This window comes from Anomaloglossus baeobatrachus, unplaced genomic scaffold (genome assembly GCF_048569485.1).
Source record: "Anomaloglossus baeobatrachus isolate aAnoBae1 unplaced genomic scaffold, aAnoBae1.hap1 Scaffold_413, whole genome shotgun sequence".
NCBI lineage: Eukaryota > Metazoa > Chordata > Amphibia > Anura > Aromobatidae > Anomaloglossus > Anomaloglossus baeobatrachus.
This window is the reverse complement of record NW_027443465.1, coordinates 61,926-88,584: the sequence shown is the minus strand read 5'-3', so window position 1 is coordinate 88,584 and position 26,659 is coordinate 61,926. Positions and strand designations below refer to the sequence as shown.

General features: G+C 48.9%; 14 non-coding genes and 3 pseudogenes across 14 annotated transcripts; all 17 read right to left on the bottom strand.

The window, feature by feature from the left end:
- Positions 1 to 399: 399 nt before the first annotated feature.
- On the bottom strand, positions 400 to 590 carry LOC142277883 (U2 spliceosomal RNA). The gene has a single exon (XR_012740973.1). It is a non-coding gene; the product is annotated as a U2 spliceosomal RNA (small nuclear RNA).
- A 1,117-nt stretch (positions 591 to 1,707) lies between these two features.
- On the bottom strand, positions 1,708 to 1,898 carry LOC142277882 (U2 spliceosomal RNA). Its single transcript, XR_012740972.1, has one exon. It is a non-coding gene; the product is annotated as a U2 spliceosomal RNA (small nuclear RNA).
- Positions 1,899 to 3,015: 1,117 nt separating this feature from the next.
- Positions 3,016 to 3,206, bottom strand: LOC142277881 (U2 spliceosomal RNA). The gene has a single exon (XR_012740971.1). It is a non-coding gene; the product is annotated as a U2 spliceosomal RNA (small nuclear RNA).
- Positions 3,207 to 4,323: 1,117 nt separating this feature from the next.
- Positions 4,324 to 4,517, bottom strand: LOC142277823 (U2 spliceosomal RNA). Its single transcript, XR_012740926.1, has one exon. It is a non-coding gene; the product is annotated as a U2 spliceosomal RNA (small nuclear RNA).
- Positions 4,518 to 5,202: 685 nt separating this feature from the next.
- Positions 5,203 to 5,356, bottom strand: LOC142277849 (U2 spliceosomal RNA; annotated as a pseudogene).
- A 1,117-nt stretch (positions 5,357 to 6,473) lies between these two features.
- On the bottom strand, positions 6,474 to 6,664 carry LOC142277880 (U2 spliceosomal RNA). The gene has a single exon (XR_012740970.1). It is a non-coding gene; the product is annotated as a U2 spliceosomal RNA (small nuclear RNA).
- A 1,117-nt stretch (positions 6,665 to 7,781) lies between these two features.
- Positions 7,782 to 7,972, bottom strand: LOC142277879 (U2 spliceosomal RNA). The gene has a single exon (XR_012740969.1). It is a non-coding gene; the product is annotated as a U2 spliceosomal RNA (small nuclear RNA).
- A 1,117-nt stretch (positions 7,973 to 9,089) lies between these two features.
- LOC142277842 (U2 spliceosomal RNA) lies at positions 9,090 to 9,274 on the bottom strand. The gene has a single exon (XR_012740943.1). It is a non-coding gene; the product is annotated as a U2 spliceosomal RNA (small nuclear RNA).
- A 1,322-nt stretch (positions 9,275 to 10,596) lies between these two features.
- Positions 10,597 to 10,801, bottom strand: LOC142277821 (U2 spliceosomal RNA; annotated as a pseudogene).
- A 5,429-nt stretch (positions 10,802 to 16,230) lies between these two features.
- On the bottom strand, positions 16,231 to 16,335 carry LOC142277850 (U2 spliceosomal RNA; annotated as a pseudogene).
- A 1,117-nt stretch (positions 16,336 to 17,452) lies between these two features.
- Positions 17,453 to 17,643, bottom strand: LOC142277878 (U2 spliceosomal RNA). The gene has a single exon (XR_012740968.1). It is a non-coding gene; the product is annotated as a U2 spliceosomal RNA (small nuclear RNA).
- A 1,117-nt stretch (positions 17,644 to 18,760) lies between these two features.
- LOC142277812 (U2 spliceosomal RNA) lies at positions 18,761 to 18,951 on the bottom strand. Its single transcript, XR_012740918.1, has one exon. It is a non-coding gene; the product is annotated as a U2 spliceosomal RNA (small nuclear RNA).
- A 1,117-nt stretch (positions 18,952 to 20,068) lies between these two features.
- LOC142277876 (U2 spliceosomal RNA) lies at positions 20,069 to 20,259 on the bottom strand. Its single transcript, XR_012740966.1, has one exon. It is a non-coding gene; the product is annotated as a U2 spliceosomal RNA (small nuclear RNA).
- A 1,117-nt stretch (positions 20,260 to 21,376) lies between these two features.
- Positions 21,377 to 21,567, bottom strand: LOC142277875 (U2 spliceosomal RNA). Its single transcript, XR_012740965.1, has one exon. It is a non-coding gene; the product is annotated as a U2 spliceosomal RNA (small nuclear RNA).
- A 1,117-nt stretch (positions 21,568 to 22,684) lies between these two features.
- LOC142277848 (U2 spliceosomal RNA) lies at positions 22,685 to 22,880 on the bottom strand. The gene has a single exon (XR_012740948.1). It is a non-coding gene; the product is annotated as a U2 spliceosomal RNA (small nuclear RNA).
- A 1,293-nt stretch (positions 22,881 to 24,173) lies between these two features.
- Positions 24,174 to 24,364, bottom strand: LOC142277874 (U2 spliceosomal RNA). The gene has a single exon (XR_012740964.1). It is a non-coding gene; the product is annotated as a U2 spliceosomal RNA (small nuclear RNA).
- Positions 24,365 to 25,481: 1,117 nt separating this feature from the next.
- On the bottom strand, positions 25,482 to 25,672 carry LOC142277811 (U2 spliceosomal RNA). Its single transcript, XR_012740917.1, has one exon. It is a non-coding gene; the product is annotated as a U2 spliceosomal RNA (small nuclear RNA).
- Between the last annotated feature and the right edge of the window lie 987 nt (positions 25,673 to 26,659).

Genomic DNA, 26,659 nt, shown 5'->3' with positions numbered 1-26,659 from the left:
CGGTTTAGTATACTTAATGAAAGTACTAATTCTTTCATAGGCCGCCCATTCTTAGTATTTGACGTTCAGGTAACAACAGGTAACTTTATTTGGAGTGGAAGCAGAGAGATAACACCAGATGCCAATTGTAGATCCTCTCACACCTGTGGTCACTGCAGCATCTGACTCCACTTTGTCCAAAAGGGATCTATTCCATTCAATTACACATGATCTAGATTAGACTGACAACAAGATACTGCACGGGACATAGCAGAGTTGGTGAAGTTGAGTGGTGATGAGTTTGCTATTTGGATGAATAAAGCAAGTAAAAAGTGTGTTAGATAAAAATTCATTTCAATTCGCTAATCGGGCTAATATGAATCAGGTGAATCGAGTTCTGCTTTTGGAAACTGGGTTAAGAAGGGGTGCACCGTTCCTGGAGGTACTGCAATACCAGGTCAATGCGTGGAGTGGACAGAGCAAGCTCTTTTTCCATCTCCCTGTTCTAAAAATCCATTTAATATATGGTCCCCAGATAGGGGACGTATCAGATATTAAACTGATAAGAACAGATACTACACTTGATCTTAGCCAAAAGGCCGAGAAGCGATAACCAGAATTGGTTTGGGCCTCGAGTGGCACCCTGGCCTATGCCGGACACATCTTAGGGAGAGAGAGCGAGAGGGAGACAAACCCACGCCTACACAAGACATTTTGTCACCCAAGCCAACCCTTGAAAAGGCTGCTTTGCAGAGCAAAAACAAGAAGAATGGTGCGTTTTGCAGCCGCCGCCCACTGCAATGAATCTGAATAACTCCTCCTTTAGGGCGCAAGCAACTCCCCTCCCCCTTGCAGTCTTTCCAATTCACGATACAAAAAGACGGACAGGACAGGTTGCCTGACTTTCCGTCACTGCCACCCTTTGCCATCCTTACCCGTAGAAAGCCCTTTCATCATCCCCAAACCCTAATCTTTTCCCTTTCCTTCCCAGCCCCCAAACCCTGCCCTCTGTACCTTTCTCACCACCCGCTTCCCTTCTCCTGTCATCCCCCTACCACCCGGGAAAAAAAGAGATTGCCCCCTCCTTCCACTAGCCCACCCTCCCACCCAAAGAACAACTTCTTCTGCGCAGCTTGTTTTCTAGGCAGCAGCGCTATTGTGATGTCATCGGGGGGCATTGTGACAAGCCGCCAGTGTTCCGTCTCTTCATGTTGTGCACTGTTCAAACCGAAAATACATCAACAGGCAGGCTACAGAAAAGCTTACTAACAAAGGTTAGAGAGGGGCTTTCTCAGAGGGCTTTTTACAGTTTGTCTATTCCCAATTAGCCGGTTTAGTATACTTAATGAAAGTACTAATTCTTTCATAGGCCGCCCATTCTTAGTATTTGACGTTCAGGTAACAACAGGTAACTTTATTTGGAGTGGAAGCAGAGAGATAACACCAGATGCCAATTGTAGATCCTCTCACACCTGTGGTCACTGCAGCATCTGACTCCACTTTGTCCAAAAGGGATCTATTCCATTCAATTACACATGATCTAGATTAGACTGACAACAAGATACTGCACGGGACATAGCAGAGTTGGTGAAGTTGAGTGGTGATGAGTTTGCTATTTGGATGAATAAAGCAAGTAAAAAGTGTGTTAGATAAAAATTCATTTCAATTCGCTAATCGGGCTAATATGAATCAGGTGAATCGAGTTCTGCTTTTGGAAACTGGGTTAAGAAGGGGTGCACCGTTCCTGGAGGTACTGCAATACCAGGTCAATGCGTGGAGTGGACAGAGCAAGCTCTTTTTCCATCTCCCTGTTCTAAAAATCCATTTAATATATGGTCCCCAGATAGGGGACGTATCAGATATTAAACTGATAAGAACAGATACTACACTTGATCTTAGCCAAAAGGCCGAGAAGCGATAACCAGAATTGGTTTGGGCCTCGAGTGGCACCCTGGCCTATGCCGGACACATCTTAGGGAGAGAGAGCGAGAGGGAGACAAACCCACGCCTACACAAGACATTTTGTCACCCAAGCCAACCCTTGAAAAGGCTGCTTTGCAGAGCAAAAACAAGAAGAATGGTGCGTTTTGCAGCCGCCGCCCACTGCAATGAATCTGAATAACTCCTCCTTTAGGGCGCAAGCAACTCCCCTCCCCCTTGCAGTCTTTCCAATTCACGATACAAAAAGACGGACAGGACAGGTTGCCTGACTTTCCGTCACTGCCACCCTTTGCCATCCTTACCCGTAGAAAGCCCTTTCATCATCCCCAAACCCTAATCTTTTCCCTTTCCTTCCCAGCCCCCAAACCCTGCCCTCTGTACCTTTCTCACCACCCGCTTCCCTTCTCCTGTCATCCCCCTACCACCCGGGAAAAAAAGAGATTGCCCCCTCCTTCCACTAGCCCACCCTCCCACCCAAAGAACAACTTCTTCTGCGCAGCTTGTTTTCTAGGCAGCAGCGCTATTGTGATGTCATCGGGGGGCATTGTGACAAGCCGCCAGTGTTCCGTCTCTTCATGTTGTGCACTGTTCAAACCGAAAATACATCAACAGGCAGGCTACAGAAAAGCTTACTAACAAAGGTTAGAGAGGGGCTTTCTCAGAGGGCTTTTTACAGTTTGTCTATTCCCAATTAGCCGGTTTAGTATACTTAATGAAAGTACTAATTCTTTCATAGGCCGCCCATTCTTAGTATTTGACGTTCAGGTAACAACAGGTAACTTTATTTGGAGTGGAAGCAGAGAGATAACACCAGATGCCAATTGTAGATCCTCTCACACCTGTGGTCACTGCAGCATCTGACTCCACTTTGTCCAAAAGGGATCTATTCCATTCAATTACACATGATCTAGATTAGACTGACAACAAGATACTGCACGGGACATAGCAGAGTTGGTGAAGTTGAGTGGTGATGAGTTTGCTATTTGGATGAATAAAGCAAGTAAAAAGTGTGTTAGATAAAAATTCATTTCAATTCGCTAATCGGGCTAATATGAATCAGGTGAATCGAGTTCTGCTTTTGGAAACTGGGTTAAGAAGGGGTGCACCGTTCCTGGAGGTACTGCAATACCAGGTCAATGCGTGGAGTGGACAGAGCAAGCTCTTTTTCCATCTCCCTGTTCTAAAAATCCATTTAATATATGGTCCCCAGATAGGGGACGTATCAGATATTAAACTGATAAGAACAGATACTACACTTGATCTTAGCCAAAAGGCCGAGAAGCGATAACCAGAATTGGTTTGGGCCTCGAGTGGCACCCTGGCCTATGCCGGACACATCTTAGGGAGAGAGAGCGAGAGGGAGACAAACCCACGCCTACACAAGACATTTTGTCACCCAAGCCAACCCTTGAAAAGGCTGCTTTGCAGAGCAAAAACAAGAAGAATGGTGCGTTTTGCAGCCGCCGCCCACTGCAATGAATCTGAATAACTCCTCCTTTAGGGCGCAAGCAACTCCCCTCCCCCTTGCAGTCTTTCCAATTCACGATACAAAAAGACGGACAGGACAGGTTGCCTGACTTTCCGTCACTGCCACCCTTTGCCATCCTTACCCGTAGAAAGCCCTTTCATCATCCCCAAACCCTAATCTTTTCCCTTTCCTTCCCAGCCCCCAAACCCTGCCCTCTGTACCTTTCTCACCACCCGCTTCCCTTCTCCTGTCATCCCCCTACCACCCGGGAAAAAAAGAGATTGCCCCCTCCTTCCACTAGCCCACCCTCCCACCCAAAGAACAACTTCTTCTGCGCAGCTTGTTTTCTAGGCAGCAGCGCTATTGTGATGTCATCGGGGGGCATTGTGACAAGCCGCCAGTGTTCCGTCTCTTCATGTTGTGCACTGTTCAAACCGAAAATACATCAACAGGCAGGCTACAGAAAAGCTTACTAACAAAGGTTAGAGAGGGGCTTTCTCAGAGGGCTTTTTACAGTTTGTCTATTCCCAATTAGCCGGTTTAGTATACTTAATGAAAGTACTAATTCTTTCATAGGCCGCCCATTCTTAGTATTTGACGTTCAGGTAACAACAGGTAACTTTATTTGGAGTGGAAGCAGAGAGATAACACCAGATGCCAATTGTAGATCCTCTCACACCTGTGGTCACTGCAGCATCTGACTCCACTTTGTCCAAAAGGGATCTATTCCATTCAATTACACATGATCTAGATTAGACTGACAACAAGATACTGCACGGGACATAGCAGAGTTGGTGAAGTTGAGTGGTGATGAGTTTGCTATTTGGATGAATAAAGCAAGTAAAAAGTGTGTTAGATAAAAATTCATTTCAATTCGCTAATCGGGCTAATATGAATCAGGTGAATCGAGTTCTGCTTTTGGAAACTGGGTTAAGAAGGGGTGCACCGTTCCTGGAGGTACTGCAATACCAGGTCAATGCGTGGAGTGGACAGAGCAAGCTCTTTTTCCATCTCCCTGTTCTAAAAATCCATTTAATATATGGTCCCCAGATAGGGGACGTATCAGATATTAAACTGATAAGAACAGATTTTTTGATTTAATGAAGCTTTCCAAAGCACCACAAAAAATGCATGACCGAAGTCACACCAAAAACAGTGCAAAGGCTAGGATTCGTGTGGACCCCACCGTGAGGAGAGGGTCCCCAAAAATCAACCCCGTCCCTCCGAGCCAGAAGGCCACAGCAAGGGTCAGGGATCTTCGGTGCTCCCCCAAGCCGAAGCCTGGTTGAGCCTTGTTGTTGCTCCCAGCGTCCACCCAGGCATCTTACCCAAGTGGAGTAGAGAGCTACTAGTTGTTGGTTTCGCAGCCGAAACTGCCCGGACCGTCAACCGGTGTTGGTTTCTCAGCCCAAGGCTAACCGGACCTCCAACCGGGTGTTGGTTTCTCAGCCGAAGCTGACCCAGACCTCCAACCGGGTGTTGGTTTCTCAGCCGAAGCTGACCCGGACCTCCAACCGGGTGTTAGTTTCTCAGCCCAAAGCTGACCAGACCTCCGACCGGGATTATAAAAATTTCCCTTCCTAGCCAGAAGGCCAGGATAGGGTAATATGCTCAAAAAGTATGAAAAGGCAAGGTACGGTGTGCTACAGAGCCCAAGGCTTGCCGGGGTCCCAAGCCAGCAAGCTCAGACTCACTCCAGGGTCGTCAGTCCTGGGGCACGTTGTACCATAGCCCCCCACCCTTACTCAGTCTAATAGCCTCGATCCTGGTAGGGCCATGTTTTCCTCTTGATGAATATACTATCCACCCAGAGTACTAGCAAGCGCAACCTTCCAGTGTGCATTGTATCATTGTACTAAGGTGGCCTGGAGCTTAAACCACCTCTTCGAACAACACTACACTTGATCTTAGCCAAAAGGCCGAGAACAGATACTACACTTGATCTTAGCCAAAAGGCCGAGAAGCGATAACCAGAATTGGTTTGGGCCTCGAGTGGCACCCTGGCCTATGCCGGACACATCTTAGGGAGAGAGAGCGAGAGGGAGACAAACCCACGCCTACACAAGACATTTTGTCACCCAAGCCAACCCTTGAAAAGGCTGCTTTGCAGAGCAAAAACAAGAAGAATGGTGCGTTTTGCAGCCGCCGCCCACTGCAATGAATCTGAATAACTCCTCCTTTAGGGCGCAAGCAACTCCCCTCCCCCTTGCAGTCTTTCCAATTCACGATACAAAAAGACGGACAGGACAGGTTGCCTGACTTTCCGTCACTGCCACCCTTTGCCATCCTTACCCGTAGAAAGCCCTTTCATCATCCCCAAACCCTAATCTTTTCCCTTTCCTTCCCAGCCCCCAAACCCTGCCCTCTGTACCTTTCTCACCACCCGCTTCCCTTCTCCTGTCATCCCCCTACCACCCGGGAAAAAAAGAGATTGCCCCCTCCTTCCACTAGCCCACCCTCCCACCCAAAGAACAACTTCTTCTGCGCAGCTTGTTTTCTAGGCAGCAGCGCTATTGTGATGTCATCGGGGGGCATTGTGACAAGCCGCCAGTGTTCCGTCTCTTCATGTTGTGCACTGTTCAAACCGAAAATACATCAACAGGCAGGCTACAGAAAAGCTTACTAACAAAGGTTAGAGAGGGGCTTTCTCAGAGGGCTTTTTACAGTTTGTCTATTCCCAATTAGCCGGTTTAGTATACTTAATGAAAGTACTAATTCTTTCATAGGCCGCCCATTCTTAGTATTTGACGTTCAGGTAACAACAGGTAACTTTATTTGGAGTGGAAGCAGAGAGATAACACCAGATGCCAATTGTAGATCCTCTCACACCTGTGGTCACTGCAGCATCTGACTCCACTTTGTCCAAAAGGGATCTATTCCATTCAATTACACATGATCTAGATTAGACTGACAACAAGATACTGCACGGGACATAGCAGAGTTGGTGAAGTTGAGTGGTGATGAGTTTGCTATTTGGATGAATAAAGCAAGTAAAAAGTGTGTTAGATAAAAATTCATTTCAATTCGCTAATCGGGCTAATATGAATCAGGTGAATCGAGTTCTGCTTTTGGAAACTGGGTTAAGAAGGGGTGCACCGTTCCTGGAGGTACTGCAATACCAGGTCAATGCGTGGAGTGGACAGAGCAAGCTCTTTTTCCATCTCCCTGTTCTAAAAATCCATTTAATATATGGTCCCCAGATAGGGGACGTATCAGATATTAAACTGATAAGAACAGATACTACACTTGATCTTAGCCAAAAGGCCGAGAAGCGATAACCAGAATTGGTTTGGGCCTCGAGTGGCACCCTGGCCTATGCCGGACACATCTTAGGGAGAGAGAGCGAGAGGGAGACAAACCCACGCCTACACAAGACATTTTGTCACCCAAGCCAACCCTTGAAAAGGCTGCTTTGCAGAGCAAAAACAAGAAGAATGGTGCGTTTTGCAGCCGCCGCCCACTGCAATGAATCTGAATAACTCCTCCTTTAGGGCGCAAGCAACTCCCCTCCCCCTTGCAGTCTTTCCAATTCACGATACAAAAAGACGGACAGGACAGGTTGCCTGACTTTCCGTCACTGCCACCCTTTGCCATCCTTACCCGTAGAAAGCCCTTTCATCATCCCCAAACCCTAATCTTTTCCCTTTCCTTCCCAGCCCCCAAACCCTGCCCTCTGTACCTTTCTCACCACCCGCTTCCCTTCTCCTGTCATCCCCCTACCACCCGGGAAAAAAAGAGATTGCCCCCTCCTTCCACTAGCCCACCCTCCCACCCAAAGAACAACTTCTTCTGCGCAGCTTGTTTTCTAGGCAGCAGCGCTATTGTGATGTCATCGGGGGGCATTGTGACAAGCCGCCAGTGTTCCGTCTCTTCATGTTGTGCACTGTTCAAACCGAAAATACATCAACAGGCAGGCTACAGAAAAGCTTACTAACAAAGGTTAGAGAGGGGCTTTCTCAGAGGGCTTTTTACAGTTTGTCTATTCCCAATTAGCCGGTTTAGTATACTTAATGAAAGTACGAATTCTTTCATAGGCCGCCCATTCTTAGTATTTGACGTTCAGGTAACAACAGGTAACTTTATTTGGAGTGGAAGCAGAGAGATAACACCAGATGCCAATTGTAGATCCTCTCACACCTGTGGTCACTGCAGCATCTGACTCCACTTTGTCCAAAAGGGATCTATTCCATTCAATTACACATGATCTAGATTAGACTGACAACAAGATACTGCACGGGACATAGCAGAGTTGGTGAAGTTGAGTGGTGATGAGTTTGCTATTTGGATGAATAAGGCAAGTAAAAAGTGTGTTAGATAAAAATTCATTTCAATTCGCTAATCGGGCTAATATGAATCAGGTGAATCGAGTTCTGCTTTTGGAAACTGGGTTAAGAAGGGGTGCACCGTTCCTGGAGGTACTGCAATACCAGGTCAATGCGTGGAGTGGACAGAGCAAGCTCTTTTTCCATCTCCCTGTTCTAAAAATCCATTTAATATATGGTCCCCAGATAGGGGACGTATCAGATATTAAACTGATAAGAACAGATACTACACTTGATCTTAGCCAAAAGGCCGAGAAGCGATAACCAGAATTGGTTTGGGCCTCGAGTGGCACCCTGGCCTATGCCGGACACATCTTAGGGAGAGAGAGCGAGAGGGAGACAAACCCACGCCTACACAAGACATTTTGTCACCCAAGCCAACCCTTGAAAAGGCTGCTTTGCAGAGCAAAAACAAGAAGAATGGTGCGTTTTGCAGCCGCCACCCACTGCAATGAATCTGAATAACTCCTCCTTTAGGGCGCAAGCAACTCCCCTCCCCCTTGCAGTCTTTCCAATTCACGATACAAAAAGACGGACAGGACAGGTTGCCTGACTTTCCGTCACTGCCACCCTTTGCCATCCTTACCCGTAGAAAGCCCTTTCATCATCCCCAAACCCTAATCTTTTCCCTTTCCTTCCCAGCCCCCAAACCCTGCCCTCTGTACCTTTCTCACCACCCGCTTCCCTTCTCCTGTCATCCCCCTACCACCCGGGAAAAAAAGAGATTGCCCCCTCCTTCCACTAGCCCACCCTCCCACCCAAAGAACAACTTCTTCTGCGCAGCTTGTTTTCTAGGCAGCAGCGCTATTGTGATGTCATCGGGGGGCATTGTGACAAGCCGCCAGTGTTCCGTCTCTTCATGTTGTGCACTGTTCAAACCGAAAATACATCAACAGGCAGGCTACAGAAAAGCTTACTAACAAAGGTTAGAGAGGGGCTTTCTCAGAGGGCTTTTTACAGTTTGTCTATTCCCAATTAGCCGGTTTAGTATACTTAATGAAAGTACTAATTCTTTCATAGGCCGCCCATTCTTAGTATTTGACGTTCAGGTAACAACAGGTAACTTTATTTGGAGTGGAAGCAGAGAGATAACACCAGATGCCAATTGTAGATCCTCTCACACCTGTGGTCACTGCAGCATCTGACTCCACTTTGTCCAAAAGGGATCTATTCCATTCAATTACACATGATCTAGATTAGACTGACAACAAGATACTGCACGGGACATAGCAGAGTTGGTGAAGTTGAGTGGTGATGAGTTTGCTATTTGGATGAATAAAGCAAGTAAAAAGTGTGTTAGATAAAAATTCATTTCAATTCGCTAATCGGGCTAATATGAATCAGGTGAATCGAGTTCTGCTTTTGGAAACTGGGTTAAGAAGGGGTGCACCGTTCCTGGAGGTACTGCAATACCAGGTCAATGCGTGGAGTGGACAGAGCAAGCTCTTTTTCCATCTCCCTGTTCTAAAAATCCATTTAATATATGGTCCCCAGATAGGGGACGTATCAGATATTAAACTGATAAGAACAGATGAGATTACATCCGCAAATTTCAGAAAACGGTCATCGGCCACCACACAAAAGCGCAGTGCCGCAGGTGATCTCCTCCCGAGCCCAGGAACCACCAGCCATAAGGGGACGTAAGCACCAAAAGGCGCAACAATCCCCGAGGCCGGCGGTTGTGCAAGCCCGGGCCCCTCCCAGCCAAGACCAAGGCAAACCCAATGAAGGGACTACACTTGATCTTAGCCAAAAGGCCGAGAAGCGATAACCAGAATTGGTTTGGGCCTCGAGTGGCACCCTGGCCTATGCCGGACACATCTTAGGGAGAGAGAGCGAGAGGGAGACAAACCCACGCCTACACAAGACATTTTGTCACCCAAGCCAACCCTTGAAAAGGCTGCTTTGCAGAGCAAAAACAAGAAGAATGGTGCGTTTTGCAGCCGCCGCCCACTGCAATGAATCTGAATAACTCCTCCTTTAGGGCGCAAGCAACTCCCCTCCCCCTTGCAGTCTTTCCAATTCATGATACAAAAAGACGGACAGGACAGGTTGCCTGACTTTCCGTCACTGCCACCCTTTGCCATCCTTACCCGTAGAAAGCCCTTTCATCATCCCCAAACCCTAATCTTTTCCCTTTCCTTCCCAGCCCCCAAACCCTGCCCTCTGTACCTTTCTCACCACCCGCTTCCCTTCTCCTGTCATCCCCCTACCACCCGGGAAAAAAAGAGATTGCCCCCTCCTTCCACTAGCCCACCCTCCCACCCAAAGAACAACTTCTTCTGCGCAGCTTGTTTTCTAGGCAGCAGCGCTATTGTGATGTCATCGGGGGGCATTGTGACAAGCCGCCAGTGTTCCGTCTCTTCATGTTGTGCACTGTTCAAACCGAAAATACATCAACAGGCAGGCTACAGAAAAGCTTACTAACAAAGGTTAGAGAGGGGCTTTCTCAGAGGGCTTTTTACAGTTTGTCTATTCCCAATTAGCCGGTTTAGTATACTTAATGAAAGTACTAATTCTTTCATAGGCCGCCCATTCTTAGTATTTGACGTTCAGGTAACAACAGGTAACTTTATTTGGAGTGGAAGCAGAGAGATAACACCAGATGCCAATTGTAGATCCTCTCACACCTGTGGTCACTGCAGCATCTGACTCCACTTTGTCCAAAAGGGATCTATTCCATTCAATTACACATGATCTAGATTAGACTGACAACAAGATACTGCACGGGACATAGCAGAGTTGGTGAAGTTGAGTGGTGATGAGTTTGCTATTTGGATGAATAAAGCAAGTAAAAAGTGTGTTAGATAAAAATTCATTTCAATTCGCTAATCGGGCTAATATGAATCAGGTGAATCGAGTTCTGCTTTTGGAAACTGGGTTAAGAAGGGGTGCACCGTTCCTGGAGGTACTGCAATACCAGGTCAATGCGTGGAGTGGACAGAGCAAGCTCTTTTTCCATCTCCCTGTTCTAAAAATCCATTTAATATATGGTCCCCAGATAGGGGACGTATCAGATATTAAACTGATAAGAACAGATTTTTTGATTTAACAGCATCTTTATTATCATGCACTACTCACAAAAAGGTAACAAACCGTGTACAGTGCCGCAGCCCCGTACACACAGAACTATACAATCCTTCTTACATAGCCATAGAGTACGACGCACTAAACTATACATCACACTCCTATGCTTATCCATAACACTCAAGCTGAAAGAAAAAGTTAGACAATAAATAACGACGAACCGGCGATTGGGGGATGGGGGTAGGGGAAAAGGGGGATAGGGTGGGGAAATCACAGGCCCGAAGCTTTATTGAAAGACGCACATAACGGGAAAAGGAGGGAGGGGGCATGGAAGAGGTCTAAACCTCCTCCTCGGCGCTGTCGTCCGGACTGTCCATGATGGAATAGTCTCTGAGCAGGCTGTGGATCAGCCTGCGGCAATCCTGGATAGACATCCTCTCCCTCTTCAAGATGAGCCGGTTCCTGGCGACCCAAATAGCGTCCTTAAAGCAGTTCATAAGGCGCCAAGCCTCCTGGATGGCTCCAACGGTGTGAGTCCCAGGGAAGAGTCCATAAAGTACGGAATGGTACGATAGGCTCTCTCTGGGGACGGAGTTCCTCAGGTCATCCTCCAGGGCAACCAACAGGCGCTGTGCGAAACGGCAGTCCCAAAAGGCGTGCAGCGATGTTTCCTCCACGAAGGGGCACCTTGGGCAGTACCGGGTTTTGCACAGGTTCCGGGCGTGCATGAATGACCGGACGGGCAGTCCGCCCTGTATCGCCATCCATGACAAGTCCTTGTGCCCGTTGGTCAATCCAGCCGATGACACGTTTGTCCAAACAGTCTCCAGTGTGTCGTGATGAAGTCCTGGAATGTTCTCCATTTCGTCCTTGGCTCTGATGAGTTTGTGGATAGTCTTTGGCTTCCACAAATCAGGCTTGAGTCCCTCCAGTTGGTGTTCCCTCACAAACCGAACCACGTCTCCGTAGAACCATGGCGCCGTCCAGTTGTAGGGGAAGGAGCTGTCCCACTTGTCCCAGCCTAACCGTCTCCAAAGGGGGAGCAGGAAGAAGCGAGACATGGACCCACCCGCGGAACCCCTCTTGACTCGCAGAGTTCGGCGAACGCAGTCACATACGAAGGAGGATCGCAGGAGGGTGGGGATATCGGGTACGCCCTTCCCACCCTTGCGAGGATCCTTGTACATGATGCTCCGCTTTACTCTGTCCATCTTGGATCCCCAGACAAAACGAAACACCGTCCTGGTAATGGCCCTGCACACGGTGGCAAGGGGGGGCCAGGCCTGGGCCGTGTACTGCAGCACGGGCAGTACCTCGTTACGCAGGACCAGTGCTTTGCCCTCACAGGTGAGGCGTCTGAGGCTCCACAGACCGATCCGTTGGGTGATCTTGGTCAAGCGTTCCTCCCAGGACTTGAGGGCTGCTCCTTCCTTCCCGAACCAGACTCCAAGAACCTTGATGAAATCCGGCTGGATGCTGAAAGGGAAGGGGGCGGAAGAGGCCGGCTGCCAGTCCCCGAAGAGCATGGCTTCCGACTTCCCGCAGTTGACTTTGGCTCCCGAAGCCCGTCCGAAGGTCTCACAGGTCTGGACGAGGGTGTCGACTGAGCGCCGGTCCGCGCAGAAGACAGTCACGTCGTCCATGTAGAGCGAGCACTTGACCTCGAAGCGTTCTGGTCCTGGTGCGGTGATCCCTCTGATCTCTCCATTCCGCCGGATAGCCTCTGCAAAGAGTTCTATAACACAAACAAAAAGAAGAGGTGACAGAGGACAGCCTTGTCTGACCCCTGAGAGGACCGGGAAGGGGTCAGTCTTCCAGCCGTTCACCAACACCGAGCTGTGAATATCAAAATACATTAGTTGGACATACAAGCAAAACATGTTACCCAAACCTAACCTGTGCAGAGCTTTGCCCAGGAACTCATGGGAAACACGGTCGAAGGCCTTTTCCTGATCCAACGAGATCAGGGCTGCGTGCACCCGGCGGGCTTTGATGTACTCGACCGTGTCCCGCATGAGAGCCAGGCTGTCTGCGATGCGACGTCCGGGGATGCCGCAGGTCTGATCCGGGTGGATGATCCGTCCGATAACAGTCTTCAATCTCGTTGCCATCGTCTTGGCCAGGATCTTGTAGTCGACGTTCAGAAGGGTGATGGGACGCCAATTCTTCAGGTCGCACCTCTCTCCTTTACGCTTGTACAGGATCGTGACCATTCCTTCCCTCAGAGATGGAGGCATTCTGCCCTCCACCACCATCTCCTCATACAGCCCTAACAGGTCCGGACAGATTAGGTCTCCCAGCGCTACATAGAGCTCTGCTGGGAGGCCGTCACTGCCCGGTGTCCTGCCAGAACTAAAGGATTTGGCGGCCGAGAGCAGCTCGTCCACCGTCAGAGGAACATCCATGGCCGCCGCGTCTGCAGGGTCAAGATGGTTAGTGATACCTGACAGGAACTTATCGGCGGCCTCGGGGTCAGTAGTCTTGCGGGCGTAGAGTTCGCTGTAGAAGTCGCTGACGACCTTCATCACGTTCTCTTTCCCGCGTCGCATGTTTCCACTCTCGTCTCGTAGTTCATTCATGGGCGTGTGACCGGCGTGGAGTTTCCTGAAAAAGAACGAGTTACATTTCTCACCCTTCTCCAGGTTCTCCACTTTGGAACGGAAGACAATTCGCTCGGACTCCTCCTCGAAGTGCCTTTTCAGGCTCCTCTTAGTCTCCTCCAGCTCCTCTCTCACGTCCCAGCCGCATCGAAGAAGGTCCTGCAGGGAACGCAGCTCACGCTGGAGTCTCCTGAAGTCCCTCCTCTTCAGACACGCCTGTTGTTGACTCTTTGCCTGAAAGAAGAAACGGAACTCGAGTTTAACGTATTCCCACCAGTCAGAAACAGACTGGAAGCCCGCCTTGTAGGCCCGCCACGTGGAGTAGGCAGCTCTAAGCTCCTCCAGAATCTCACCCTTTTCCAGCAGAGAGCAGTTCAGCTTCCAGGAGCCCGGGCCAATGGGGAAGCCATGGCCCAGCACACCTTGAAAGTGAATGGCTCTGTGGTCAGAGAAGAAGCAGGGGACCATCGAGTGCCCACTCCGCCCAACCGCCCGAGAGGTAAACACAAAGTCAATCCTGGAACGCAGCGAGCCATCGGATCGGCACCATGAATAGTTCACGGATCCGTGTCCGATGGAGCCAACAACGTCCACAAGAGAGGCTTCGGTCACCATCTCAATGAGCAGTTTGGATGTGACGTCCAACTTGGCAGCCGTTCCAGAACTGCGTCCATCCTCCTCAATCGGGCAGTTGAAATCCCCGGCCATCACTACCGTCCTGGCGGTAGCGAGCTGAGGGCGCAGGGCTTGGAGGAGCTCCAGTCGATCGCTCTTCACAGGAGAAGCATACACATTGATGAACCTGACAGGTTCTCCCGCCCAGGTGCCATCCACGAGCAGTAACCTGCCGCAGACGATTTCCTGAACAGAGTCCAATGTGAAGGCGCTTCCCCTGATCAGCACGGCGACCCCCGCGGACCTACAGTCGCCCCCGCCAGACCAGTAGGATGGGCCATGGGTCCACTCCCTGGCCAGATGGTTGAAGGACCTAGAGGAGGGAAGGGAGCATTCCTGCAGGAAAAATACATCACTAGACTGAGTGTTAAGGAACGCAAAAATTGTCTGACGTCGGAACTTGTCTCTGATGCTCCTAACATTAATGGAAAAGATGTTAATGTTAGCAGTCATTGGAGGAAAGAGAAAGTTAGAGCAGGCGGTGTGCCTTAGTTACCACTCCGGTCGGGCGGTTCTTCCTCTTTGGCACCTGCTGGTAAGGGTATCTCCAGCAGACCCTCTTCTGCTAGCTGATCAAGCAGGGATGGTGCCTCAGTGGCTTCCGACTCCTCCATTTCTTCTTCGGCCACAAGGGACTCCACCATCTGCTCCAACACGTCCGGTTCTGGGAGGAGGCCATCCTCCTCTTCCTGGGGTGGGTTAAGGTCCACAATGAACAGCTTGGAAGGTTCTGCGACAGGACTATCTTCCACCTTCCTTTTCCTTTGGCCTGTACCTGAGGAGACAAGAGCTGGAAAATCCTCCTCGGTGAAAAGTGCAAGAGTGCTGAGGCCCTCTGCTCTCATGGTCTGGGGAGGGAGAGTGGGCTTTGGGGGGGGGGTGAGGAGACCAACTGAGGAGTAGGGAAATGAGGTGGAGGTAGTGGAATCCTCAGTAGGGTTGGCCGGGGGGGGGGGGGGTTTGGACAGGGGTGACAGGGGGGGGGACCAGGGAGGGGGCAACAGTTTTCTTACCCTTCTTTTCCCTGGACTCCGTGGCTGCTGGGGCATCGGCTGGAGCCACGGTCGCCGGGTTCTTGGCCGCCTTGTCCTTGGCCTCTGTGGCCTTGGTCGTAGCTGCCTTGGTCGACGAGGCTGTGACTACCCGATACTGGGTCGCCGCGGCAACCCTTGCCCAGGATTTCTCCCGCTGTGGGCAGTCCTTGTAAAGGTGGTCCGCCTGTCCACATAGGTTGCAAGTCTTCTTCTTTGGGCAGTCCTTGGAGCTGTGTCCTGTCACCCGGCAAACCCTGCAGGCGTCCTCCTTGCAGGTCTTCATCGAATGCCCTTTCCCGCCACATTTCCTGCAGTTGTGTGGCATGTCCGGGTAGTAGATGAGACCAAAGGAGTTTCCCAGAGAGAATGTCGGGGGCAGGTGCTGGAGACCATCCTCGGATGCTGGTTCCCTGTAGAGTCGAACGGTTACTGACCACTTACCCGTCCAGAATCCGTTGCCGTTAAGGATGTGGGATGGCTCCCTCACCACTGTGCAGAGACGTCCCAGGAACGTGGAGATGTCTCTTCCTGGGGTGTGCGGGTTCCGCATGGAGACCGTGATCCTCTTCTCATCCCTCTGTATAGGACAGGATCCTAAAAAAGAATGAAAAGGGGAGTCCGGCATCGCTGCGTTCATCGTCTCCCAGTATCTCCTGCAGGCATTCACCGTGGCAAAGGTTACCAGAAAAATGCCAGTCATGAAGGTCTGGACACTCAGGGTTTCCGCCCTGGAGAAGCCCTGATCCAGAATCATCTTCTTGCAGAACACGTCGCTGGACATGTCCGGCAACCTACCATCCACCGCCTTTAGCTTCAGGGCGACCGTCTGCCGCATCCAAGGCTCCAGGGTTGGAGCCTTTTCAGGCGGCGTCCGGGCTCCCTCCGGCTGGCTGGCGTCGGAGGTAGGGGCCTCTTGGGCCGAAGAAGCCTCTGGATGAGCCTTCCTGGAGGTCCCTGGGTCCTGAGCCTTCTTGGCTGCCTTCTCTGGCTTGCTTGCCATGGCTGGTTCCTGCTTGAGTTCCCGGAGCTGGATCTTGGATTCTTCTCCGGGTGTCTTCTCCCGCTGTGTTCCTCCTCGAAGTTCCTCTGGTCTCCCCAAGTCTTCTCCGAGCCTTCGTCTTCTTGCTTCTTTCTGCCAAGCTCTTCTTCCGTCCGATCTCCCTCTTCCGGTCTCGGCTGGGCTTTGGAGCTCGTCTCCCTGATCGTATCTCGTCAAGTGTAGCTAGCTCAGTTTGTTCTGATAAGAACAGATACTACACTTGATCTTAGCCAAAAGGCCGAGAAGCGATAACCAGAATTGGTTTGGGCCTCGAGTGGCACCCTGGCCTATGCCGGACACATCTTAGGGAGAGAGAGCGAGAGGGAGACAAACCCACGCCTACACAAGACATTTTGTCACCCAAGCCAACCCTTGAAAAGGCTGCTTTGCAGAGCAAAAACAAGAAGAATGGTGCGTTTTGCAGCCGCCGCCCACTGCAATGAATCTGAATAACTCCTCCTTTAGGGCGCAAGCAACTCCCCTCCCCCTTGCAGTCTTTCCAATTCACGATACAAAAAGACGGACAGGACAGGTTGCCTGACTTTCCGTCACTGCCACCCTTTGCCATCCTTACCCGTAGAAAGCCCTTTCATCATCCCCAAACCCTAATCTTTTCCCTTTCCTTCCCAGCCCCCAAACCCTGCCCTCTGTACCTTTCTCACCACCCGCTTCCCTTCTCCTGTCATCCCCCTACCACCCGGGAAAAAAAGAGATTGCCCCCTCCTTCCACTAGCCCACCCTCCCACCCAAAGAACAACTTCTTCTGCGCAGCTTGTTTTCTAGGCAGCAGCGCTATTGTGATGTCATCGGGGGGCATTGTGACAAGCCGCCAGTGTTCCGTCTCTTCATGTTGTGCACTGTTCAAACCGAAAATACATCAACAGGCAGGCTACAGAAAAGCTTACTAACAAAGGTTAGAGAGGGGCTTTCTCAGAGGGCTTTTTACAGTTTGTCTATTCCCAATTAGCCGGTTTAGTATACTTAATGAAAGTACTAATTCTTTCATAGGCCGCCCATTCTTAGTATTTGACGTTCAGGTAACAACAGGTAACTTTATTTGGAGTGGAAGCAGAGAGATAACACCAGATGCCAATTGTAGATCCTCTCACACCTGTGGTCACTGCAGCATCTGACTCCACTTTGTCCAAAAGGGATCTATTCCATTCAATTACACATGATCTAGATTAGACTGACAACAAGATACTGCACGGGACATAGCAGAGTTGGTGAAGTTGAGTGGTGATGAGTTTGCTATTTGGATGAATAAAGCAAGTAAAAAGTGTGTTAGATAAAAATTCATTTCAATTCGCTAATCGGGCTAATATGAATCAGGTGAATCGAGTTCTGCTTTTGGAAACTGGGTTAAGAAGGGGTGCACCGTTCCTGGAGGTACTGCAATACCAGGTCAATGCGTGGAGTGGACAGAGCAAGCTCTTTTTCCATCTCCCTGTTCTAAAAATCCATTTAATATATGGTCCCCAGATAGGGGACGTATCAGATATTAAACTGATAAGAACAGATACTACACTTGATCTTAGCCAAAAGGCCGAGAAGCGATAACCAGAATTGGTTTGGGCCTCGAGTGGCACCCTGGCCTATGCCGGACACATCTTAGGGAGAGAGAGCGAGAGGGAGACAAACCCACGCCTACACAAGACATTTTGTCACCCAAGCCAACCCTTGAAAAGGCTGCTTTGCAGAGCAAAAACAAGAAGAATGGTGCGTTTTGCAGCCGCCGCCCACTGCAATGAATCTGAATAACTCCTCCTTTAGGGCGCAAGCAACTCCCCTCCCCCTTGCAGTCTTTCCAATTCACGATACAAAAAGACGGACAGGACAGGTTGCCTGACTTTCCGTCACTGCCACCCTTTGCCATCCTTACCCGTAGAAAGCCCTTTCATCATCCCCAAACCCTAATCTTTTCCCTTTCCTTCCCAGCCCCCAAACCCTGCCCTCTGTACCTTTCTCACCACCCGCTTCCCTTCTCCTGTCATCCCCCTACCACCCGGGAAAAAAAGAGATTGCCCCCTCCTTCCACTAGCCCACCCTCCCACCCAAAGAACAACTTCTTCTGCGCAGCTTGTTTTCTAGGCAGCAGCGCTATTGTGATGTCATCGGGGGGCATTGTGACAAGCCGCCAGTGTTCCGTCTCTTCATGTTGTGCACTGTTCAAACCGAAAATACATCAACAGGCAGGCTACAGAAAAGCTTACTAACAAAGGTTAGAGAGGGGCTTTCTCAGAGGGCTTTTTACAGTTTGTCTATTCCCAATTAGCCGGTTTAGTATACTTAATGAAAGTACTAATTCTTTCATAGGCCGCCCATTCTTAGTATTTGACGTTCAGGTAACAACAGGTAACTTTATTTGGAGTGGAAGCAGAGAGATAACACCAGATGCCAATTGTAGATCCTCTCACACCTGTGGTCACTGCAGCATCTGACTCCACTTTGTCCAAAAGGGATCTATTCCATTCAATTACACATGATCTAGATTAGACTGACAACAAGATACTGCACGGGACATAGCAGAGTTGGTGAAGTTGAGTGGTGATGAGTTTGCTATTTGGATGAATAAAGCAAGTAAAAAGTGTGTTAGATAAAAATTCATTTCAATTCGCTAATCGGGCTAATATGAATCAGGTGAATCGAGTTCTGCTTTTGGAAACTGGGTTAAGAAGGGGTGCACCGTTCCTGGAGGTACTGCAATACCAGGTCAATGTGTGGAGTGGACAGAGCAAGCTCTTTTTCCATCTCCCTGTTCTAAAAATCCATTTAATATATGGTCCCCAGATAGGGGACGTATCAGATATTAAACTGATAAGAACAGATACTACACTTGATCTTAGCCAAAAGGCCGAGAAGCGATAACCAGAATTGGTTTGGGCCTCGAGTGGCACCCTGGCCTATGCCGGACACATCTTAGGGAGAGAGAGCGAGAGGGAGACAAACCCACGCCTACACAAGACATTTTGTCACCCAAGCCAACCCTTGAAAAGGCTGCTTTGCAGAGCAAAAACAAGAAGAATGGTGCGTTTTGCAGCCGCCGCCCACTGCAATGAATCTGAATAACTCCTCCTTTAGGGCGCAAGCAACTCCCCTCCCCCTTGCAGTCTTTCCAATTCACGATACAAAAAGACGGACAGGACAGGTTGCCTGACTTTCCGTCACTGCCACCCTTTGCCATCCTTACCCGTAGAAAGCCCTTTCATCATCCCCAAACCCTAATCTTTTCCCTTTCCTTCCCAGCCCCCAAACCCTGCCCTCTGTACCTTTCTCACCACCCGCTTCCCTTCTCCTGTCATCCCCCTACCACCCGGGAAAAAAAGAGATTGCCCCCTCCTTCCACTAGCCCACCCTCCCACCCAAAGAACAACTTCTTCTGCGCAGCTTGTTTTCTAGGCAGCAGCGCTATTGTGATGTCATCGGGGGGCATTGTGACAAGCCGCCAGTGTTCCGTCTCTTCATGTTGTGCACTGTTCAAACCGAAAATACATCAACAGGCAGGCTACAGAAAAGCTTACTAACAAAGGTTAGAGAGGGGCTTTCTCAGAGGGCTTTTTACAGTTTGTCTATTCCCAATTAGCCGGTTTAGTATACTTAATGAAAGTACTAATTCTTTCATAGGCCGCCCATTCTTAGTATTTGACGTTCAGGTAACAACAGGTAACTTTATTTGGAGTGGAAGCAGAGAGATAACACCAGATGCCAATTGTAGATCCTCTCACACCTGTGGTCACTGCAGCATCTGACTCCACTTTGTCCAAAAGGGATCTATTCCATTCAATTACACATGATCTAGATTAGACTGACAACAAGATACTGCACGGGACATAGCAGAGTTGGTGAAGTTGAGTGGTGATGAGTTTGCTATTTGGATGAATAAAGCAAGTAAAAAGTGTGTTAGATAAAAATTCATTTCAATTCGCTAATCGGGCTAATATGAATCAGGTGAATCGAGTTCTGCTTTTGGAAACTGGGTTAAGAAGGGGTGCACCGTTCCTGGAGGTACTGCAATACCAGGTCAATGCGTGGAGTGGACAGAGCAAGCTCTTTTTCCATCTCCCTGTTCTAAAAATCCATTTAATATATGGTCCCCAGATAGGGGACGTATCAGATATTAAACTGATAAGAACAGATACTACACTTGATCTTAGCCAAAAGGCCGAGAAGCGATAACCAGAATTGGTTTGGGCCTCGAGTGGCACCCTGGCCTATGCCGGACACATCTTAGGGAGAGAGAGCGAGAGGGAGACAAACCCACGCCTACACAAGACATTTTGTCACCCAAGCCAACCCTTGAAAAGGCTGCTTTGCAGAGCAAAAACAAGAAGAATGGTGCGTTTTGCAGCCGCCGCCCACTGCAATGAATCTGAATAACTCCTCCTTTAGGGCGCAAGCAACTCCCCTCCCCTTTGCAGTCTTTCCAATTCACGATACAAAAAGACGGACAGGACAGGTTGCCTGACTTTCCGTCACTGCCACCCTTTGCCATCCTTACCCGTAGAAAGCCCTTTCATCATCCCCAAACCCTAATCTTTTCCCTTTCCTTCCCAGCCCCCAAACCCTGCCCTCTGTACCTTTCTCACCACCCGCTTCCCTTCTCCTGTCATCCCCCTACCACCCGGGAAAAAAAGAGATTGCCCCCTCCTTCCACTAGCCCACCCTCCCACCCAAAGAACAACTTCTTCTGCGCAGCTTGTTTTCTAGGCAGCAGCGCTATTGTGATGTCATCGGGGGGCATTGTGACAAGCCGCCAGTGTTCCGTCTCTTCATGTTGTGCACTGTTCAAACCGAAAATACATCAACAGGCAGGCTACAGAAAAGCTTACTAACAAAGGTTAGAGAGGGGCTTTCTCAGAGGGCTTTTTACAGTTTGTCTATTCCCAATTAGCCGGTTTAGTATACTTAATGAAAGTACTAATTCTTTCATAGGCCGCCCATTCTTAGTATTTGACGTTCAGGTAACAACAGGTAACTTTATTTGGAGTGGAAGCAGAGAGATAACACCAGATGCCAATTGTAGATCCTCTCACACCTGTGGTCACTGCAGCATCTGACTCCACTTTGTCCAAAAGGGATCTATTCCATTCAATTACACATGATCTAGATTAGACTGACAACAAGATACTGCACGGGACATAGCAGAGTTGGTGAAGTTGAGTGGTGATGAGTTTGCTATTTGGATGAATAAAGCAAGTAAAAAGTGTGTTAGATAAAAATTCATTTCAATTCGCTAATCGGGCTAATATGAATCAGGTGAATCGAGTTCTGCTTTTGGAAACTGGGTTAAGAAGGGGTGCACCGTTCCTGGAGGTACTGCAATACCAGGTCAATGCGTGGAGTGGACAGAGCAAGCTCTTTTTCCATCTCCCTGTTCTAAAAATCCATTTAATATATGGTCCCCAGATAGGGGACGTATCAGATATTAAACTGATAAGAACAGATACTACACTTGATCTTAGCCAAAAGGCCGAGAAGCGATAACCAGAATTGGTTTGGGCCTCGAGTGGCACCCTGGCCTATGCCGGACACATCTTAGGGAGAGAGAGCGAGAGGGAGACAAACCCACGCCTACACAAGACATTTTGTCACCCAAGCCAACCCTTGAAAAGGCTGCTTTGCAGAGCAAAAACAAGAAGAATGGTGCGTTTTGCAGCCGCCGCCCACTGCAATGAATCTGAATAACTCCTCCTTTAGGGCGCAAGCAACTCCCCTCCCCCTTGCAGTCTTTCCAATTCACGATACAAAAAGACGGACAGGACAGGTTGCCTGACTTTCCGTCACTGCCACCCTTTGCCATCCTTACCCGTAGAAAGCCCTTTCATCATCCCCAAACCCTAATCTTTTCCCTTTCCTTCCCAGCCCCCAAACCCTGCCCTCTGTACCTTTCTCACCACCCGCTTCCCTTCTCCTGTCATCCCCCTACCACCCGGGAAAAAAAGAGATTGCCCCCTCCTTCCACTAGCCCACCCTCCCACCCAAAGAACAACTTCTTCTGCGCAGCTTGTTTTCTAGGCAGCAGCGCTATTGTGATGTCATCGGGGGGCATTGTGACAAGCCGCCAGTGTTCCGTCTCTTCATGTTGTGCACTGTTCAAACCGAAAATACATCAACAGGCAGGCTACAGAAAAGCTTACTAACAAAGGTTAGAGAGGGGCTTTCTCAGAGGGCTTTTTACAGTTTGTCTATTCCCAATTAGCCGGTTTAGTATACTTAATGAAAGTACTAATTCTTTCATAGGCCGCCCATTCTTAGTATTTGACGTTCAGGTAACAACAGGTAACTTTATTTGGAGTGGAAGCAGAGAGATAACACCAGATGCCAATTGTAGATCCTCTCACACCTGTGGTCACTGCAGCATCTGACTCCACTTTGTCCAAAAGGGATCTATTCCATTCAATTACACATGATCTAGATTAGACTGACAACAAGATACTGCACGGGACATAGCAGAGTTGGTGAAGTTGAGTGGTGATGAGTTTGCTATTTGGATGAATAAAGCAAGTAAAAAGTGTGTTAGATAAAAATTCATTTCAATTCGCTAATCGGGCTAATATGAATCAGGTGAATCGAGTTCTGCTTTTGGAAACTGGGTTAAGAAGGGGTGCACCGTTCCTGGAGGTACTGCAATACCAGGTCAATGCGTGGAGTGGACAGAGCAAGCTCTTTTTCCATCTCCCTGTTCTAAAAATCCATTTAATATATGGTCCCCAGATAGGGGACGTATCAGATATTAAACTGATAAGAACAGATTTTTTTTTTTTTTTTTTTTTGAAGGATGAGTTTGAAATTAATAAAGTGACTGCCTCTCGTTGCCCAGGTAACCGTCCGTCACAAGAGGGCTATGACATCCTACGATGCACACTCCCCCAAGGCCAGCAGTTGTGCAATACCCTGGCACCGTTCAGCACCAACCAAGGTAGTACCCTCCCAAACTACACTTGATCTTAGCCAAAAGGCCGAGAAGCGATAACCAGAATTGGTTTGGGCCTCGAGTGGCACCCTGGCCTATGCCGGACACATCTTAGGGAGAGAGAGCGAGAGGGAGACAAACCCACGCCTACACAAGACATTTTGTCACCCAAGCCAACCCTTGAAAAGGCTGCTTTGCAGAGCAAAAACAAGAAGAATGGTGCGTTTTGCAGCCGCCGCCCACTGCAATGAATCTGAATAACTCCTCCTTTAGGGCGCAAGCAACTCCCCTCCCCCTTGCAGTCTTTCCAATTCACGATACAAAAAGACGGACAGGACAGGTTGCCTGACTTTCCGTCACTGCCACCCTTTGCCATCCTTACCCGTAGAAAGCCCTTTCATCATCCCCAAACCCTAATCTTTTCCCTTTCCTTCCCAGCCCCCAAACCCTGCCCTCTGTACCTTTCTCACCACCCGCTTCCCTTCTCCTGTCATCCCCCTACCACCCGGGAAAAAAAGAGATTGCCCCCTCCTTCCACTAGCCCACCCTCCCACCCAAAGAACAACTTCTTCTGCGCAGCTTGTTTTCTAGGCAGCAGCGCTATTGTGATGTCATCGGGGGGCATTGTGACAAGCCGCCAGTGTTCCGTCTCTTCATGTTGTGCACTGTTCAAACCGAAAATACATCAACAGGCAGGCTACAGAAAAGCTTACTAACAAAGGTTAGAGAGGGGCTTTCTCAGAGGGCTTTTTACAGTTTGTCTATTCCCAATTAGCCGGTTTAGTATACTTAATGAAAGTACTAATTCTTTCATAGGCCGCCCATTCTTAGTATTTGACGTTCAGGTAACAACAGGTAACTTTATTTGGAGTGGAAGCAGAGAGATAACACCAGATGCCAATTGTAGATCCTCTCACACCTGTGGTCACTGCAGCATCTGACTCCACTTTGTCCAAAAGGGATCTATTCCATTCAATTACACATGATCTAGATTAGACTGACAACAAGATACTGCACGGGACATAGCAGAGTTGGTGAAGTTGAGTGGTGATGAGTTTGCTATTTGGATGAATAAAGCAAGTAAAAAGTGTGTTAGATAAAAATTCATTTCAATTCGCTAATCGGGCTAATATGAATCAGGTGAATCGAGTTCTGCTTTTGGAAACTGGGTTAAGAAGGGGTGCACCGTTCCTGGAGGTACTGCAATACCAGGTCAATGCGTGGAGTGGACAGAGCAAGCTCTTTTTCCATCTCCCTGTTCTAAAAATCCATTTAATATATGGTCCCCAGATAGGGGACGTATCAGATATTAAACTGATAAGAACAGATACTACACTTGATCTTAGCCAAAAGGCCGAGAAGCGATAACCAGAATTGGTTTGGGCCTCGAGTGGCACCCTGGCCTATGCCGGACACATCTTAGGGAGAGAGAGCGAGAGGGAGACAAACCCACGCCTACACAAGACATTTTGTCACCCAAGCCAACCCTTGAAAAGGCTGCTTTGCAGAGCAAAAACAAGAAGAATGGTGCGTTTTGCAGCCGCCGCCCACTGCAATGAATCTGAATAACTCCTCCTTTAGGGCGCAAGCAACTCCCCTCCCCCTTGCAGTCTTTCCAATTCACGATACAAAAAGACGGACAGGACAGGTTGCCTGACTTTCCGTCACTGCCACCCTTTGCCATCCTTACCCGTAGAAAGCCCTTTCATCATCCCCAAACCCTAATCTTTTCCCTTTCCTTCCCAGCCCCCAAACCCTGCCCTCTGTACCTTTCTCACCACCCGCTTCCCTTCTCCTGTCATCCCCCTACCACCCGGGAAAAAAAGAGATTGCCCCCTCCTTCCACTAGCCCACCCTCCCACCCAAAGAACAACTTCTTCTGCGCAGCTTGTTTTCTAGGCAGCAGCGCTATTGTGATGTCATCGGGGGGCATTGTGACAAGCCGCCAGTGTTCCGTCTCTTCATGTTGTGCACTGTTCAAACCGAAAATACATCAACAGGCAGGCTACAGAAAAGCTTACTAACAAAGGTTAGAGAGGGGCTTTCTCAGAGGGCTTTTTACAGTTTGTCTATTCCCAATTAGCCGGTTTAGTATACTTAATGAAAGTACTAATTCTTTCATAGGCCGCCCATTCTTAGTATTTGACGTTCAGGTAACAACAGGTAACTTTATTTGGAGTGGAAGCAGAGAGATAACACCAGATGCCAATTGTAGATCCTCTCACACCTGTGGTCACTGCAGCATCTGACTCCACTTTGTCCAAAAGGGATCTATTCCATTCAATTACACATGATCTAGATTAGACTGACAACAAGATACTGCACGGGACATAGCAGAGTTGGTGAAGTTGAGTGGTGATGAGTTTGCTATTTGGATGAATAAAGCAAGTAAAAAGTGTGTTAGATAAAAATTCATTTCAATTCGCTAATCGGGCTAATATGAATCAGGTGAATCGAGTTCTGCTTTTGGAAACTGGGTTAAGAAGGGGTGCACCGTTCCTGGAGGTACTGCAATACCAGGTCAATGCGTGGAGTGGACAGAGCAAGCTCTTTTTCTATCTCCCTGTTCTAAAAATCCATTTAATATATGGTCCCCAGATAGGGGACGTATCAGATATTAAACTGATAAGAACAGATACTACACTTGATCTTAGCCAAAAGGCCGAGAAGCGATAACCAGAATTGGTTTGGGCCTCGAGTGGCACCCTGGCCTATGCCGGACACATCTTAGGGAGAGAGAGCGAGAGGGAGACAAACCCACGCCTACACAAGACATTTTGTCACCCAAGCCAACCCTTGAAAAGGCTGCTTTGCAGAGCAAAAACAAGAAGAATGGTGCGTTTTGCAGCCGCCGCCCACTGCAATGAATCTGAATAACTCCTCCTTTAGGGCGCAAGCAACTCCCCTCCCCCTTGCAGTCTTTCCAATTCACGATACAAAAAGACGGACAGGACAGGTTGCCTGACTTTCCGTCACTGCCACCCTTTGCCATCCTTACCCGTAGAAAGCCCTTTCATCATCCCCAAACCCTAATCTTTTCCCTTTCCTTCCCAGCCCCCAAACCCTGCCCTCTGTACCTTTCTCACCACCCGCTTCCCTTCTCCTGTCATCCCCCTACCACCCGGGAAAAAAAGAGATTGCCCCCTCCTTCCACTAGCCCACCCTCCCACCCAAAGAACAACTTCTTCTGCGCAGCTTGTTTTCTAGGCAGCAGCGCTATTGTGATGTCATCGGGGGGCATTGTGACAAGCCGCCAGTGTTCCGTCTCTTCATGTTGTGCACTGTTCAAACCGAAAATACATCAACAGGCAGGCTACAGAAAAGCTTACTAACAAAGGTTAGAGAGGGGCTTTCTCAGAGGGCTTTTTACAGTTTGTCTATTCCCAATTAGCCGGTTTAGTATACTTAATGAAAGTACTAATTCTTTCATAGGCCGCCCATTCTTAGTATTTGACGTTCAGGTAACAACAGGTAACTTTATTTGGAGTGGAAGCAGAGAGATAACACCAGATGCCAATTGTAGATCCTCTCACACCTGTGGTCACTGCAGCATCTGACTCCACTTTGTCCAAAAGGGATCTATTCCATTCAATTACACATGATCTAGATTAGACTGACAACAAGATACTGCACGGGACATAGCAGAGTTGGTGAAGTTGAG